The following is a 19242-nucleotide window of genomic DNA, read 5'->3' as shown; positions in this document are numbered from 1 at the left end:
GCATTTTTTCAGCAGTTTGGAACAACCATTCCATGGAGTGACCCCGACTGCCCAAGTTGGGACACAGCACCCCTGTGTCTTGCTCAGGCTGCACCTTAGCCTGCCTCTCCCTTTTGTTGTTATGGAGCGGGCAGGGCCTACCAGTGGCTATGTGACTGCCCTGTCCTCCCAGCCACCTGCAGGCAAGAATGGGCTCCCAAACCAGGTTCCAGAGGGCTGTGGCGGTCAGTCTAGGATCGGCATGTGGCTCCTCCTCCCATCCAGCAGGTCCGGCTACCTGGTTGATCCTGCCAATAGCATAAGCTTGTCTCAAAGATTAAGGGATGTATGTCTAAGTGGATATGGCCAGTACAGTGAAACTGTGAATAGCTTATTAAACCAGTTATGGTTCTGTGATTGCTACATATTTTACTCGGATAACTGTAGTAGTTCTAGAGCTAATACATGGCAAAGAGTGCAGACCTCCCAGGATGTGTGAATTTATCAGACCAAGACCAATCTGGGCTCACCAGGCTGCTTTGATGACTCTAAGATACCCTAGGGCTGACCGCACATCCGTGTGACAGCGACAAAACATACGGATGTCTTCCCAATCAACTTTCAATGGTAATTTCTGTGCCTATCCTGCTGACCATGGGCAGCAGGGAATCAGGGTTTAATTCTGGAGATAGAGCCTGAGAAACAGCTAACACATCCAAGGAAGGGAGCCAGTGCACAAATTACCCACTCTCGACTCAAGGAGGTAGTGATGGAAATTATCTTATACAGGACTCTTTCAAGGCCCTGTACTTGGAATGAGTACACTTTAATACTGTAACAAGGATCCATTGGAGGGCAAATGTGGTGCCAGCAGTCTTGGTAATTCCAGCTCAAATGGCATATTAAAGTTGCTGCAGTTAAAAAGCTCATATTTGCCCCTAGTGAACCGAATGAGATCAGATTTAAAGAAATGGCAATCCCTTCCTCCTAATCCCCTGGGGCGGAGCGCGCTGTTCAAAATGATGGTCCTTCCCTGTTTCCTGTATATCCTACAGAACACCTCTATTCCCCTTCCCTGTGCCTGGTTCCGGGAGCTAGATGGAACCCTGTCCAGGTTCCTCTGGAGCGGCGGAAGACCGTGGATTTCCCTCGCACACAGCCGCATCCCACCCTTTGATGGCGGCCTGGGGGTGACCCATCTCTACCTCTATTTTCTTGCCACCAAACTGATCGTCATCCACGACTGGTATGCGGGCGGCTGGTCCGAACCGGCATACCGGGTGGAACTGGAGGAGACGGATTTCCCACAGCTCCAGACGCTCCTTTACGGGTACCCGATCCCGCAAACCATGACCCAATTACCAGAGCGGTCTTGCAGGCGTGGCGCACGGCCCTACGTCACACAGGATGGGACCGCAAACTTACCCGCCAGACGCCACTCTGGCACGGGAACTGGCTCTGGGAGGTATCGTCCCTGGGCGGGTTCCAACGCTGAGATCTCATTGGGGTGTCGGTGCTTGGGGATGTATGGGTGGGGGACCACATACGAGCCTTTGCTGACCTACAGCAGCGCCACACCCTTCCCCACACCCAGCACTTCCGCTACCTGCTGCTGCCTCACGCCCTCCAAGCGCATCTCCCCGCGCCAACTACCATTCCAGAATTCAGCCCACTAGAGGTCCAGGTGGTGATGGGGGACCTGGGAGGGGGGAGTATCCCGCATCTACCGTGCCCTAGTCAACAATAGCCCCACGTCCCTAGACCAACTGCTTACCCGATGGGAGGGATGTGTGGGACCCCTGGAGGAGGCCGACTGGAGGGATGCCCTGATGGCCCCACGTACCCTAACTATGTCTTCCAAGTTGCGGTTGGTACAGACATACTACCTGCACACGTCCTACCTCACCCCGGAGAGGCTTTATCGAGCCCACTTGAGAACCTCCGCAGACTGCCCCAGGTGTGGACAATCCCCGGCCGATTTCTTTCACATGGTATGGTCATGCCCCGGGCTCGGGAGGTTTTGGAGGGGAGTGGAAAGAGAGCTTTCACAGGCCTTGGGCTGGGAGGTCCCTCATGACCCGCTTCGGCTGCTCCTGGGGATCTTTGATGGCCTAGATGGTACTAGATCATATAAGCGCCTCCTGGGGACGGCGGTGGCCGTGGCTAGCGGGACATAGCACATCACTGGCTGCGAGAGTCTGCTCCCACGGTGAGGGGCTGGAGGAGAGGGGTGGATTGGTGTGGGGCCCAAGAGGAGGCCCTCTTCGAATCCCGGGGGTCGCCAGCACAGTTCTCCAAGATTTGGGAGAAATGGTACAATCTGCTTCCACCTTAAACCCAGAGGTATGCTTTGTCTCTTACCAAGACCATGTCAATATAATGTCAGAGCGAACTGCTCTAATCCCTTTTATGTATGCTGCTGATTTTTTCCCACTGCACCTATTGAATGCCGGGCTGCTGCCCATGAATTTTCTTTGTTGTTTTCAATATGCCAATAAAGTTGATTATCAAAAAAGCTCATATTTGACTCTTGGGTTTGAGCTGGTAATACGCCATGGGGTGAGCTACTCCTGTCCCAATCCCTCCATCTCATGCCCCCATTGATGGTCTTGACTGAGAGTTCTGGGGGTCAAAAGCATTTACTTTGAAAAAATTAGAGTATTCAAAGCAGGACCATTGACTTAAAATGTCAGCTAGGAATAGGACTCTGGTTTTATTAAGCTGGCTTTCAGACTTGGGTCCATGATTCAGAGGGACTGCATAGGGTATTCATACTGTCCGGCTAGAGTGAAAATATTGTACTGGCACACGATGAACCAAAGCAAAAGCATTTAACAGGAACGTTTTAATTAATCAACAATGAAAGTCGGAGGTTTGAAAACGACTAGATACTGTGTAGTTCCGACCATAAACGATGTCGATTAGTGATCCAGCGGAGTTGTTTCATGACCTACTAAGCAGCTTTCTGGACACCAAAATCTTTTGGGGGGGAGGGGGGTTAGTATGATTGGAAAGCTGAAAATTAAAAGAATTGTTGAAAGGGCACCACCAGGAGTGGAGCCGACTGCTTAATTTGACAGATGTATAACCCTTTTTGTTCTGTGGCTGGTGGTGCATGGTCGTTCTTAGTTGGTGGAGTGATTTGTCTGGTTAATTCCGATAAAGAACCAGACCCCTTTGTGTTAACTAGTTACGTGACCCACAGAGGTCAGCTTTCAAGTTTTTATAGAGAGGGGCAAGTGGTGTTCAGCCAGATGAGATCCAGCAATAACAGGTCTGTGATGCTGTCAGAATGAGGGGGAGACTATGGGACAACCTCCCTGATGGCCATGCCTGAGCTGCTCCAGAAGTTATGCCTAAATAAAATAGAGACAAAGTTTTTACTTTTACAGGACATTAGTTCCACTATCCTAGGAAAAGATAAAGGACAAGTTCAGGAGGTGGGAATAAAGCTGATGGCAATTGTCAGCAGGAGGGGACTTGAGCCCAAGGAGAAAGCGGAAGAGAAAGCTGCAGAGGACAGAGGACCCGAAAATGAAGATGCCAAAAGTGCAGAAGAGGAAAGTAACAATGTCAAAACATCTACTGGAAGGATAGATGAGTTGTGGGAATCTGCAGGACCAGACAACAATAGGAGACTGGCAAACTAGCTGCGAGACGCCACTATCCGGGCAGCAGAAGGCAGGCACTGAGGGAGCTGCGGTACCGTCTGGAAAATCTCAGCGGCTGCCAAGCTCCAGGAGGAACATGGCTTTCACAAGTGCAGAAGCGGTTTAGGATACGGAATGGAGATGGGTGGGGAGGGTAATGCAGGGTTTGGGCCAATCAGAATCATTATCTTAAAGAAAACCTCTCGCTAGTTTAATTTTGTTTTTCTTTATTTTGATGTTGAATGATTTAAAAAATAATAATTGTTGATAAAGCATGAGTATAATTTGAAATTATATGAATGTGGACTATTCGCTAAGAAGGCGACAAGTATAAACACCAATACGATTATATAAGTGAGAGATAGTAAATGAAAGCCTAAAACAGAAAGAAAAGAGAAAGAGAGTGAGCAAATCGGCATAAACATTGAGAAGAGACAGAAAGAATAGATAGTAGTCAGAAAAGATATATAAAAGGAAAATAAAAAAGAAACTAAGACCTACCTGTGCATTTCGTTTCTTCTGAGGATGCCGGTGGGAATTCTTTGCAATGAACCTGGAATCCAAAAGAGAAAAGAATAAAAAAGCATCAATCCAAGAGCTGAAAAATGGCTACTTGAACAATTCTAATTGACCCTATCTAATTGGAGAACAAAAGAAAAAAATATTTCACTATTAACAAGTGGTTAAGACGGTAATATTTTAAGCTACCAAGCGACAGATACCCTTATATCTTTGGGGCTGCATGCATGCTACATTGGACAGATGAGTGTTTGTCTATCCTTTGCCGACAGGTGCGGGTAACCTGCTGAACCACATTTGTGATAGGGATTGTGAATTGCAATTATTTCCCATGGATGGGGAATTCCCAGTAAGTGCGGGTCTTAAGCTTGCGTCGATTAAGTCTCTGTTCTTTGTGAACACCGCCTGTCAATACTGCCAATTGGATGGTTTAGTGAGGTCCTTAGATCTGCCCTGCTAGGTTGGCAATTGCTCTGGTGGAGTGCCAAGAAGACAAACAAGCTTTTCTACTCAGAGAAAGTAAAAGTACAAGGTTTCCGTCGGTGAACCTGCAGAAAGATCATTAACGATTGAGAGGCCGCAGTGACTGACAGTGATAGCTTGAACCCTCAGCTGTCTCCCCAGGCACAGGGACCCACCCTCCCCATGTGCATCCTGACCAGTGGATCAGTCCATGATTGCTGGCTGCATAGGTAAGGACTGTGAACCTGAGAGTACCCAAGTGACATTTGAGGGACAGGGGCGGGTGTAGCCCCGGACTCCCTGGGAGTGGCATGAAACTAGAGATAGCCCTCCTAAGAGGAAACCCATGCTCACCCAGCACTCACCGGGGGTAACTGAATTGCAGTGCCTCCCCGGGACTGAGACCCCTGAAGGGCCTGCCACCTTAGCCCTCTCATCCCAACTTGTCCGGTTTTGAGTGACTGAGTAGTGGTCTGTCTTTCTTAGCAGGGTATCCTGGATGAGAAGGAGCTGGGGCCATTAGGGTACCCCGGCTCCTCTTGGTGGTGATGCCCTGCCCCTCCATGCTTGTGTAAACTGCTCTGAGAGGTGAGAAGAGAACCTACCTGCTACCATGTGTTAGATCATGCTCGTAGATGCTCTATTTGTGCTATGCATAAGGTAGCATTTGATGCGCCATTTTCTATTTTAGGTGCCATTTTAGACTGTTCAAAACTAATCCCGTCTATTTATGAGAAATGCCCTTTCCTAAGTTTCATTTCTGTAATGCTAAGTTTTATTTCTGTAATGACTAACTGTTCATGCCAGTGCATAGCTTTCTCCTTGTTAGAGGGCCTCTCCCACATGTCTGGTAGTGCAATTGCAGCCCAGGGTGAAACAGCCTTGAAAAATGTCCTTAGTCTTTCAAAGATATGAGAGTGGGAGCCTTTTTTTTGTCTCTACGCTGTTCATCCACATCTGGTTGGAAAATTGCACTGTGGGCGTATATTAGTTGGCCATGCAATGCATATAATGTATCTTTATGCTTACTGTTCTCCAGTTTTCTATGTAGCACTCTCTCGAGACAGGACAGACGGAGCCCCGCTCTGAGCACTAACAATAAACATTTATTGATGTATATTCTCCACCTTCTCTCCGACTTTTCATTTGGTAAGGTTGGCTGAGAGGGATCCGAGGTGACCAGGGTGGTCTTAAGTGGGTCACGTCATTTACATGTGAGCTTCCATGCCTGTATACAAGCATGGAAGCTCGTGAGTGGCTTTTAGGGTATGGGGGAACCTGGCTCTTCTCCCCTCTATGCCTCCTACCAGTACAAAGGGGACCGCCAGCCTGCTTTCATGGCTCAGGTTGCTGCCTAAGCAGGGGACTCTCGATGTGCCCACCGGCCCTGGTGGGTGGCAGATGGTTGATGTGCAGGTGGGGCAACCATCCCTCATTGATGGCTGTTGGACTTGGCCCTTCTGGCAGGTTCACCCTTAGACGTTTTGCTTTTTATGGTGACCTGGTGATGGTGATTATTGGGTTCTGCACACTTTCACTGTGTCCCAGTGGAAAGTGCGTGCGCACTTTGAGTGCATGTGGTGAGATAGGCCTGCCCTCCCATAGGAATGCATGGGGAATGTATGTGTCCCTGGTAGTTCCTGATGCGTGGGGTGTACAGGCTCGAGTCTGGTATGTGCGGACTCGTGTGATTGAATGCTGCGAAAAGATGTATGCGGCGTGTATGCGTCTAGTGTGGAAGTGCCACTTCTAGACATGACTGTACATGTGCTGTGAGGGTGCTGGAGCGTGATTGGCTGGAGCTGGCTGGCAAGCCTGGCTCCAGGAAGTCTGGATGCGTCTGCCCAGTGGTGAGTGGAGAGATCAGCATGAGTGATGTGAGGGAGGGCTGCACCTGGTTCCTGAATGGGGCTGGGCTTTCCCCACACAATGCTGGCTCCGCCCCCTGTGGTGCGTCTAACAACCCTAGCCTCCCTAGTGAATGAAAGGGGTGGTTGAGCCATCAAGGGTGCTCCAAAACCCGCTGCGACTGGTTTCTCCCCCACCCTGAACCTACAGACAAAGGATTTAGTGGTATAAGAAAGGGCTGTGTCCCCATACAAAATGTTCTGCTCCAGGATCCTGCCTGAGGGGGCTGCTGCTGTTGCTGGGGCCAGGAGGACCGCCACTTGGATTGTCTCCCTGCCTGGAGACCCAGTGAGCTGGCTCTGGGCCCAGCCTTGCCCCCCTGCCTGCCTCCAGACCTTGCTGGAGCTCTATATTGCCTCTAAGCGCCTGGGAGCGCTGTAGATTGCCTTTAGCGCTGGAAGGTGCTTTATTTAACTTCTAGCGCTTGGGAGCGCTTTGTGTGCTTTGGCCGGTGCCCACCCGGCAACTTTTCACCCCGTGTGGTGACCGAGCAGCGCGGGTGCCACCCCGCTCATTTGCCGCGGATCTCCATTGGGAGCGAGTGCCACCTCACTTTATATTTAAATTATAGAGGGAGCCTACCCCTCGTGTATCTCCCCGCATCACCACCGCAGCCCGGGACAACCGAACATCGCCGCCGGCCCGCGACCAGGAAGTCAGGCAGGCCAGGGCGGGACAACCGGAACCGGAAGTAGGAGGGCGGGAGCCTACCCCGCCTCCCACGAAAGAGTCGCGGCTGTTTTGGGCACCGGGGCAGGCAGGAGCCTACTCTGCGCCCCGGTGCACTCACCCAGGAAAGGGAGAAGAAGCAGAGCCGCCGCCAGACCCGGTGAGTGGGGCAGAGGAGAAGGGAGGGGCGCCGGGACACATTGTCGGTGTCCGCCCCCCCCAGTAGCGCGATCTTGCGCTTGTTGTTATTGTGAAGCCACGAGGGCTTCAAGGGGCATTTGCGGCATCTCGAGTCCCCCAGAGGGGGGGGACTCCCAACAAAGGCACCCCACGTGTTAGCGGGTCCCCCGTGAGGGACCCCACCGCCCCAGAGAGCCGCACATTTGTTATTGAGAGCCCGAGAGGATCAGGGGCATATCTTGTGTTCGAGCCCCCCAAGCGGGGCTCCCACGTTGCTCAGGGGCATTACTTTTCGATTCCACGAAGGACTCCCACGACCGGCCCTATTTGTTTTCAAGCCCATGAGGGGCTCAGGGGGCATTTGTTGCAGTTGCGAGTCCCCCGAGAGGGACTCCTACCGTACCGGGGCCGCTCCCACCTTGCCCACAGTGTGTTGAGAGCCCAGAGAGGCTCTTGAGGGCATTTTGTTGTGCAGAGCCCCGAGGCTCACAGCCCGCAATTGTTTGCGAAGAGCCCAGCGAGGCTCAAAGGGGCCATTTATTTGTGTTGAGCCCTGAGAGGCTCAGGGGGACATTTTATTTCTCCAGCGTTGGCCCCACCATTGTCTCCAGCTGCCCAGCACTTCGTGGGCAGCTGCCACGTTTAGGCCCCTGACACTGGGACACAGGGCGTCCTAGCCCTAGAGAGGCCAGTTGGCCTAGGGACAGTCACAGATGGTGACTAATGTGAGTTTTGCGCAACTTGTGATTTACTTGCTAAGGTTATTTCCTCGCAATTGTTATTTCTTACACCTCTGAATGTTTTTAGGCATCATGTGTTTTCTTTCCTTACACCGCTGAATGTATGTTATGCATCATGTGTTATGTGCTTATACCCCTACAGGTATTGTAATACTTAGGTGGTTGTTCTCCTAGTACAGGTGGTGCTAGTGAGGTCCTAGTTCCCTGCATGACCTGCTCCTAAGGTGGTTAGGGTTGCGTAGGTGGTACTACTGGTTACCAGTGATTACTGGTTGTGTACTTTATGTTCTAATTTGTGCTACAGTGATTTATATTCCATGTTCTGAGTGCTAATTCTACCCAGTGCTAAGTTCGAAAAGTGCTGATTCCTGACAGTGGTCCATGTGGCCCTGTCTTGTACATATCCCCTGTAAATTCTGCCCGTGCCTGTTGGCACATTGTAAAGTGTGTGTTTTTATCTAATGTGTTTTGGTGTAATACAAAGGCTATTTTTATATAACCTTGTGTGGAGTTTCCTTTGTGGTGGGCCTTGGGTGTTGTTGCTGGGGGTGTGTGCGCAAACACTTAACTCACATCGCCTCCAAGTTTAGCCTTGCTGCTCGCGCCACGTTACCTAGAGGGTGAGCAGGGGTTATCTTGGCGTGTAACTCCCTTGCCCTTACTTAGGAGTGGTGGTCTCTGACTGACTTTGTCGAAAGCCCTGGCCAGCCAGGGATCCCATTTCTAACAATGGCTACTTTTTGGACTGGCCCTTTCTGGCCAGGCTGGGCTTTAGGGACATGTGTGTCTCTGTCTGGTGGTGGTGGTGCTTCCTGATTCTGCTGCTGTGGAAGCCTTTTGCATGCCTGCCTGCTGTGTCAGTGGGGTGGGGCTCCTGGGCCAAGCACCTGGATACACTTTCTTAAATCGTAGAGGCTGAGTTCCAGAGCAAAGCGTGATGGGGAGCTGGGCTGTCTCACTGTGTGGATGGTGGATTGCTGGTATTGATTTGCTCCTGACTCTGCTGCATCTGCAGGTGGGCAAATGTTCCAAAAGTGGCTTGTGAGTCTTGGCGGTGGATCACATGACTTGTGCGTTGATGAAGAACGCAGCTAGCTTTGAGAATTAGTGTGAATAGCAGGATGCATTGATCATTGGCACTGGGGGCGCTGTTCCCTTTGTTCTTCCAAGGTCAAATCCCTTATCCCTCATGCAGGGCCCCAACATGCCCACTGCAGAGGTATGCCACAGGTGTGTCTAATCTTCCGTGTTGATGCAATGGGTGGCCAGTCTGCCCCACACCTAAAAATCCCGGGATGCTTTGCTGTATGCTGCACATGGCTGCCTCTGGTATTCCATGGTTGCCCGTGTGCACCACCTTGGGAGCCCATTTCTGTGGCTCGGAAGGTGGCTCTATGCTCTGATGGAGAGTTTTACAGCCCCCCTGGCAGCAGCTTCGCTTGTCTGTGGGTCTTAGGGGATTGGCCTCCTGCTAACCCTTCCCTGGCAACAGCCTTGGCCCCTTTAGGGGGTGTGTAGGGGAGGGAAAGTAGGACTAGAACATGCCTCCATTGTGACTACCAACTGGAGCTGACTGTGCACAGTGTCCCCTGACTGCATTGCGCTGCCGCTGGGGGCCAGGGGTCTGTGGCAATATCACTTACCCACCTGACCCATCTTGAAATATGGACCAAGGAGTCTAACACATGAGTAAATTGGAAGGCCGATCGAGACCCTGTGGTGCAATGAAGGTGAGGGCCAGTGCCTGGATCGAGGTACTGGTGCCTGAGTGCCAGCCAGCTAAAGAAGTCAAGGGTAGTGACCTGGATCGAGGTACTGGTGCCTAATCCAGGTAAAGATAAACGACAATGCGCATCCTACCACCCAATCTCCCTCCTCAATGTGGACCTTAAAGTGTTTATAGGGATATTGGTCCAGCGGCTTTCCACCTGCCTCCCAGGACTAATAGACCCAGATCAGTCAGGCCGCGGCAGCTGAGGTGGGATCATGCAGAGTCCTCGTGAATGATTAGAGATCTTGGGGCCGAAACAATCACAACCTATTCTCTTTAATTTTAAGTGGGTAAAAAGTCCATCTCACTGGCGTGGAGATGGGCATCGAATGCGAGTGCCTCGTGGGCGCCTTTTGGTAAGCTGAACGGGCATGTGGGATGAACCTAAATCCGGGTTAAGGCATCTGATGCCAAAGCTCATTAAACCCCAGAAAACGTGTTGGTTGATATAGACAGCAGGACAGTGGCCATGGAAGTTGGAATCCGCTAAGGAATTTATAACAACTCGCTTGCCAAATTAACTAGCCCTGAAAATAGATGGCACTGGAGCGCTGAGCTGCGGGGGGAGCTAAGCTTCGATGAGTAGGAGGGCTGATGTGGAGTGGATGGAAGTCCAGGGCGAGGGCCTGAGTTTAGCAATTCTTGGTGGTAGTAGCAAATATCTAAACAAGAACTTTGAAGGCCGAACTTAAGGCTTCCATGTAAACAGTAGTTGAATATGTGTTAGGTGGTGCTAAGCGATAGGAGAACACTGATGAGAAGGGATAGGCGATGACCTCCATTACCCCTCAGCATATCGAAATGGAGTCGGGTTAGGAATCGCAGAGTATCAGAAACCATGTCTCCAATAAACATAAAGGATTCTTTCTACACACATATTGCTTGAACAAGGAAGCAAAATTCCACAACATTGCATGCCACTATGTAAAATGCAAAGGTAGAATACAGAAAGGAGAGCTACAATTCTGTTGTAGCTTTTGTGACCTCAGATATGCACACCCAAAAGCCAAAATGATGCTAGACTTGCAGCTCTAGAAAGCAGCAAACCATCAAACGTGAGGTCTAAGGAAGAAATATTGCTGCTGGCTAAATTGGAACAAATGTGTATGAAAATAAAAGAAATATAAATGTGCTCATGATTCTAAATTTTTTCCATAAAAACAGAAAACAAATTGTAAAGAAAAGAAGGGATTGTAGAAAAAAAAGAAAAAACCTGCAAAGGATGTACAGCAAGCATCCAATAAAAATGAAAGCGACTCCATTGATTAATCTGAAATTATAGTGGAACTAACAAAAGAAAGGCTTAAAGACTTTATTAACGGACTGCAAGCCCCTAAAATCACTTACTTTCATGATCTAAATGACAGAATATCAGAAGCTCTAAAAAATTACAAAAATCTGAAACATCATGAAGCTGCTATGGACCTGATGGAAGCAATCTCAGAAAATTCCAGTGATAAACATCCAAAGCCCGTCAATCACAATGAACATCCAAAGGGAATTGGTAATGAGCCTATGAGCACTACTCAAGATGAGAATCAGAATAACTCAGTCCAAAGAAGAAAAATGAAAGGTTCAATACATCACATTAAAAAAGATGTGCAAAAGCAAAGGGCAGCTATAAGCAATATCACGCAATGTTCAAGAAAGACAAAAAGAAAATTGCCAGCATAATCACAGATGGGGCAGAAGATGGGGCTTGAAAAATCAGTGCAGATTGTATCTTTCAATATTACAAGGACATTATTGAAAAAGAAAAAAAGAAAAAAAAAGAAATTCATCTCTGTTGACAGAGTATCGAAAGACTTTGTAACTAAATTACAGTTCTTTAAATAACAGAAGTATTTGATGACTCTAACTTAAACAAAGCAGCAGGGCCTGGAAATCTTTGCTTAAATGATGTATACAATGTTCATAAAAAAGAACAAACAGCTGCCCAAAATATTATCCACTTGGTTAAAAATGAAAAAAGTCCTAGAATGTATAAAAAGAACCGTTTAATTCTAATTCCAAAGAATGTACCAATGAATGAGCTAAACAAAATGAGCAATTGGAGATCGATTACAATTGGTACAGGATTCATGAAGCTATTTACAAAAATACTGACCAAAAGACTCACCTCTTTCATTAATTTGAATACGAGACAATAGAGCTTCATGAAAGTGAGAGGATGACTCAAAAAACAGTCACTGCTTCAAAACATTGTAAAAAGGGTACAAAATAATAAACACTCTCATGCAATGGTGTTAATAGACATGTCAAAAGCATTTGATTCTGTCAGCCATGGTCATATTACACAGAGCCTCGAGAGACAAAGAGTTCCGTCATAAAGCAGAGATCTAATAAAAGACTTCTACATGGATCCATCGACATTCTTCAAGGGTAAAAATAATTAATCTATACCAGAAATAACAATTTAATCTGGATTAAAACAAGGTGACTCACTGTCCCCATTGTTGTTAAACATTGCCATGGTTCCTCTAAAATGTGATCTTCTGTAAAACGGCAAGGACTTCACATTTGGATCTGATGGGAAGAAATAAGTACTCATTTGAAGATCAATGAAAAATTCAGTAAAACAACGAGCCTAAAGCTGAATGTGAAAAAAACACACACTTTTTTCACAAGTCATCCTAAAGACAAAATCCTGGTGTAAAACTGCAAACCGTGACAATTACAAAATCAAAACATTGAAAATGTACATCCATGTGATAGAGATAACTCAAATAGAACTATGATTCTCACACAAGTCCTACACAAAATAACAAAATAAATGAGGTGCTAGCAGATGGGCTCAAAAACTTGACAGTTTACCCCTCAAGCCCACACAAAAGGTTCAAATAAGATGTCATTTAAACTAGAAATGGTAGGCACAGACACAAAGACTCTCATTGATTTAGACCAGACAATAAAGAAATATGTTAAACACTTCCTCCACCTACCTGCATACACCTGTGATGGTCTCCTCTACTCAAAAAGATCAAATGGGGTCCTAAATATACCAAAGCTGTGTAAAACAATAGGAAGCAACAGAATCAACAATCTATTATATCTCAGTGAAACCCTAGATCTGCCCATTACTCACTCATACATGCACACAGGGAATGTAATAAACAATAAAATGTATAATATCATGACAACTTACAAACTAAACATATGAAACAGTAAGGGCTGCATGTATCAAGCAATTTTGTGTTTGCAAACAGGCCGATTCCCGTTTGCGAATGCAAAAAAGGGTTTTCCTATGTTTTAAACCCTATTGCGATTCCATAACCTGTTACCCAAGCGCAAAATGGATTCGGAAGGGGCATGTTTATTGCTTCCCATCCAAAAACCAAATCTCTGCGGTATATATGAATGTTTTGTGACCGTTAATGAGGTCGCGAAACATTCGCATTTACAGTGGTAACCCAGTGGCAAATGGGAAAAAGGTGGCAAAAATGTTTTTTAAGAGCAGGCAGTGGTCCTAAGGTCCTAAAGACCACTGCCTGCTCTTAAAAAATGAAAAGAAAACTTTTCATTTTTCTTTTTTAAACGCAGCCTGCTTTTCTTTAAGGAAAATGGGCTACATTTAAAAAAAAATATTGCTTTATTGAAAAGCAATCACGGACATGGTGGTCTGCTCACCTTAGCAGGCCACCATCCCTGTGATTTTAGCGATTCCCGGGGGGGGGGGTCGCAAATTGTGACCTCCCTCATTAATATTAATGAGATAGGTCTATTTAGGACCTTCTAGGAATCGCTAAATGACACTCATGGAGTTTCATACATTCGGAATAATGATTACCTAATTGTGAGTCGCAGAAAACTTCAACTAGGTAATCACTATTCCAAATGTTGAAATATGTGGCCCTAGATTCCTAAGATATCATGTTAGCATCATATGACTGGTGAAAAGAAGAATTTGAGAAATGGAAAAATCTCCCTGCACAAGGAGATGGTATTGAATATCTAGAAACAATCCAACTTAAAATTTTTGGATTAGTAAGTGCATAAAACTGAGGGAATGCCAATATATAACTGCGCTGAGGATGAGAGCGAGCGTCTTATACACTAGAGAAACCATCTCTAGAGGAAGAAACCCAACATTCACTAATTGCAGATACTGTAAAGATGTATGTGAAACAATTGCTCATGTATTAGGTTTATGTCCTAAAACAAAGAACATATGATTCTAGAACTACACATTAATAGAGCGAAAAGATGTGGTTGGATGATGTATAGGAAAACTCATATCAAAAATAGTCAAGGCGAATAACAGAAACCTGATATAGTGTTCACCAGATGGTGATAATATGGTAATTGAAGTCTCAATCTGATCTGAAAATTCCCAAAATTCCCTTGAAAAAGCATTTCAAAATAAAGTTAACTACTACCAGGATTTATTAGAAGAAATCAGCAATCTCACAAATTGGTCTACTGTATAATTTCATGGTTTTATTGTAGGGTGTCAGGGTATTTGGTAATGATTTTGCTCAAGCTGATCTTGGACTACAAATGTCTTTCCCATTCAAGAACAATGTTTGCCTGACTACATTAAATGACACTTTAAAAAGGTGCCAAGGATTCATGGAAAACTAATTGATTAGCTTAACACTCTAATGTAAGCTTGTTAGATTTGGGGGTCTCTAGTTGGCACAGGTAGGTATTTGTGAGAAATAGGGACCCTTGCCTCTAGTCAGGATAAGGGGATTACACTCCTAAAATAACCCTTGCTCACAGCCTTGGTAGCTTGGCACGAGCAGACAGGCTTATCTCAGAGGCAGTGGGTAAAGCATTTGTGACCACATAGAGTAACTCAGTGACAACACTACAGATGGACACCACACAAGGTTTTATATAAAAAATAAGTATACTTTATATAGATTTACCAGAAAACCATAAACGACAAAAATACACAATACTATTACTTTAAGATAGTGGATTTAGCTTAGTTCAGTTCAGTTCAGTTCTTAAGATGCGACACTTTGCGTCAATGTACCCTACGATGCGTTGCGCTTCCACGACAAGCTATGTCTCAGCGAGGGAAATGCGGCAAAGTTCAGGTGCAAAGAAATAAAGACGTGAAGATCTTCCAGATGTGGCACGCTTCTCCGGGAATGCGAGAAGTTCTCGGTTCGATGCGTGGACTGCAGCGGCGACACCCTTGTTCCGTGATGCGACAGAGACAGCTCCACCTGCGACACTCTTTTTCCATGATGCTTGAAGCTTCCGCACGATGTGACGGCAGCAGCTCCGATGGCGGCGCACTTCTCGGGGATGCGAGGTGCTTTTTTTCGAAGCGGTGCAGTGCGACAGTTCCAGCGGCGACACCCTCCTTCGGAGTTGCAACGGCAGGCACAGCGACGGCGAGAGGCTTCCTCTTCGTTGCGACACGCCTCTCTCGATGCGGTGCAGTGTGACAACTACAGCGCCGACATTCACGATGCAACTGCAGCATCAGCAACGGCGACACGCTTCTTCTTCGATGAGTCGCGCTTCCTGCTCCTTGCCACACGCAGTTCCTCAGAAGGCCCAAAACAGCAGCAGGCACTTCCACAAGAACTCTGGGGAGCTAGGGGTTGAAGTTTGTTGTCCCTGAGACTTCAGCAGGAGGCAAGCTCTTTTCCAAGCCCTTTGAGATCCTTCACAAGTTGAAATCAAAGTACACAAAGTTCCTTTCTCCTTCCTTTGGCAGTAGGGCAACCACTGCAGGCCCATCCCCCAAGCAGCACTTCAGCTTGGGAATAGTCTCTCCTCAGAATAGGTTTCTTCTTGTAGTCCAAAAGTGATCTAATTTCATGGGATCAGGGTCCCAATATTTATACCCCAAAATCCTTTGTTCCCTGAGGGGAGAGGGGCCTTTGCCCAGTCCAAACCAGTTCTGAAGCACTCTGTTTACCAGACTTCTTCCTTTCTTTCACAGTGCAGGGCAGGCATATCAGACGCCCCACAGGAGGTGGAGCCAGCATTGTGGAAGGCAAGTACAGTCCTGGAGCACTTTGTTTACAGCACTCCTTCTCTTCTTTCAGTGTGCAGGGCAGAGACATCAGCCACTCCCCAGGAGGTGAATCCAGCATTGTGGACGGCAGGCACAGCCCTATTCAAGGTTCAGGTGCAACTCCTCCCTCCCATCTAGATGCAGCTCTCTCTATTCACCACTGGGCTGACTCATCCTGTCTCTTGGAATCCCCCAGCCCTGTCACTCACAAAACCAGACAAAGGAATACACAACCTAGCAGAGGCAGGCTTGAAAGGTTTGACAAGCAAATACCTCCTTTCTAAAAGTGGTATTTGCAAACACAGAATGTTAAAACCAACTTCACTAAAAGATGTATGTTATCATTCTGAGTTCAGGCATACTCAACTCGATTTACTACCATGTTCTCTGAGACAGTTAGGATTATAAACATGTAATAATCTAACAGCCCATTCTGGCCTATGGAGAAGAGGTAGCCTTGCAATAGAGAAAAAAGAAAATGGCTGTAATTCACTATTAGGACATGCCACAAACATCAGGGCTTGTCCTACCTTATACTTACAATGCACCCTGCCCTTGGACCTACCATAGGGGTGACTGATGTGAAGAAAAGGGAAGGTTTAGGGACTGGCAAGTGGGTGCACTTGCCCAGTCAGCATGACAGTACCAGACTGCACGCAGGCTCTGCAATGGCAGAGCTTAGACACATTTTACAAGGCTGCTTCTGTGGGTGGCACAACCAGTGCTGCAGGCCCACCAGCAGCATTTGGATTTACACGCCCTGGCACACTCAGTGCACTGCACTAGGGTCTGACACGTAAACCAAATAGCCAAACATGGAACCACTGATTAATACATTTATTTACAATAGGGAGCACTTGCACTGTGGCACTGGACAGCAGTGGCACAGTGCCCAAAGCATCTAACACCAGCAAAAATTCATGAGGCAATAGCAAAAATGGTGCCAGGTCTAACAAAGCTGTATTGTGCACACAGTTTTCTTTTCAACTAGAATTCTGTTCTAAATGTATTTGTTCGACACTTAAATTCTGTTATAGTTACACTGTTAGGAGTTGAATCATAAGATTAGACAGAGTTAATATTTTTCTCTTATATTTATTATTACAATAGTTGTGTGTGTGAATTAAGATGAAATAGATAATATATTTAAATGCATATATTGATACTTAGGGGTTTGTGTGAATGTATGCTGGACTTATCGTAATTGCATGCACATAATTTGTATAATTCACACCAATGCTAGTGAATCACATGCTAATCATTCCTTACTTTGTACAGGACATTTGTATCCAGATGATCCAGAAGTGCGGTAAGATATTGTTAGAGATGTACTGGAGGGTGTACTGTCTCTAACCGATATGTGATTCATGTTCCTGTGAGGGCTTACCCAGTGAGGCTCGGGCTGAGGCCCATTAGGCTCTCGCTTCTGGCTCCTGTCAAGCAATAATGCAGGTGTCCTAAGGAAAGCTCATTGAGGACAGAAACCTCCTGCAGAACTTAAGGGCAAAAACGTGCTTGAACTTGCTTTTCAGTATAAATACAGACCGTGAAAGTGAGGCCTCACAATCCTTCTGACTTTTTGGGTTTCAAGTAGGACCTGTTAGCCAAGTTACCACAGGGATAATTAGATTATGGTGGCCAAGCGTTTAAAGAGATGTCGATTTTTGATCCTTTGATATTGGCTATCATGGTTAAGCAGAATTCACAAAGTGCTGGATTGTTAACCCACTAATAGGAAATGTGAGCTGAGTTTAGACTGTCGTGAGACAGGTTCGTTTTACCCAACTGATGATGTGTTGTTGCAATAGTAATCCTGCTCAGTACAAGAGAAACCGCAGGTTGAGTAATTTAGTGTGTTTGCTTAACTGAGGAGGCAATGGGAAGAAGCAACCATCTTTGGGATATTAACTAAATGCCTCTACGTCAGAACTCTCCCAAACAACAACAATACCGCTGTGCCCGGCACGCTTGATTGGCCTGGGATATGGGTCGGTGCGTAAAGCAGCTTGCTCTGGGATTGGAGTGTGGATGTAAGGGGGCTACCTCCATCGCCATTAAGAGTAATAGAAAGTAATACGTTTATTATGCATGATTAATTAAAACCATTGCATACATTGAATACATATAAAAATTAAGGTTCCTTGTTCATAATACAGTGAATTAAAACAGTGTTAAAAACATGTTTATACTGTGGACAAGACAATTAAAAAAGTCTCGTAGAAAAATACACTCAAGATTATTACTGACTTGAAATCTCTGGGTAATTTAAATGGCTGAGGAAGCAGGTATTAATAAGTTATTAGATTTGGTGGCAAACCTGTCATTGTCCCTCCACTGTGCTTATTGCTGTACTCGGTGCATCAGTGCATCACATGTTTGTGGGGCACCTGGTACTAAATTATTTGGGGACGACATGATTCTGGGACACGATTTTGTAAGTTGCAGAGCAGCTGCCTTGCTGTGATATATTGAAAGTCATCCTCTGAGCCAAGCTTTTGTCCTTGTCTGTGGGTGCCTGCTCCCCTGCAGGGTTTCTATGCTGTCAGAATGGTGAGAAAGATGGGTTACGGGCCCGTGGGAGGCTGACTCCATCATGTACCGTGTGGCACGGGGCCTCCCCCTCCTGCCCTTTGCCGCCGGGTGCAGGAAGGGGAGCACAACCCCTCACAGGTCAGCAGGGTGACCAGGTGGCCAGAGTGGGCACCAGCAGAGCCTCCTAAAGGTAAGAAGCAGGTCATGGATCGAGGGATGAGCCATTTGAGTGTTGATGTCATTGTCGGCTGTTACCCGGGCACTTTGGTCACCAGATCGCCCCATTTACGCTTACCATACTCAATACATTTTTGTATTCTTGTACCATTAACTGTTTGGGTATCCTAAATATGTAAAGAATTTTTACCTCACTTGTTTCGTGTTGCGCCCGTCACCATCGCTGTATATACCATGTCACGTGTCACTTGCGCCGTCACAATCCTTCACGAGCACTTGTGCACAGTCTATTGTAGGTTACATGCCATTTAATGTAACGCAGTGGTACCGTTCCGTGTTCTTGTACATATAAAGTTTAATATGTCCAACATGTCTATTTATTGAAATACTATTTATTTTCACAAGAAAATGTCTCCCAGGTTTTTTCCCCTTTTGGATTTAATTCTTAACAATTAATTGTGCCACATGTATTTGACCTTTAAATAATACCCATGTTTGAGACACTGTTGTTTGTTATAACTTGAGACCAGGAAGGGGTCCCACAGTCTCACTTAAGGTATTGGGGTTGACTAGATCCTAGAGGAATTCTTGGCTTAACACCTACACCCATGCTAGTTACACTTAGGTACATCTCATCTAGATAGGGAGCCATCGTAGGAGTACGCACCTTTTATC

At 46.5% G+C, this 19242-nt stretch overlaps 1 pseudogene; it reads left to right on the top strand.

The window, feature by feature from the left end:
* The first annotated feature begins 274 nt into the window (after positions 1 to 274).
* LOC144786417 (18S ribosomal RNA) lies at positions 275 to 4713 on the top strand (annotated as a pseudogene).
* The last annotated feature ends 14529 nt before the right edge of the window (positions 4714 to 19242 follow it).

The sequence above is a fragment of the Lissotriton helveticus genome, chromosome 10, assembly GCF_964261635.1.
Source record: "Lissotriton helveticus chromosome 10, aLisHel1.1, whole genome shotgun sequence".
Classification (NCBI taxonomy): Eukaryota; Metazoa; Chordata; class Amphibia; order Caudata; family Salamandridae; genus Lissotriton; species Lissotriton helveticus.
The sequence above is the reverse complement of the archived record's forward strand: the minus strand, read 5'-3'. Positions and strand labels throughout refer to the sequence as shown.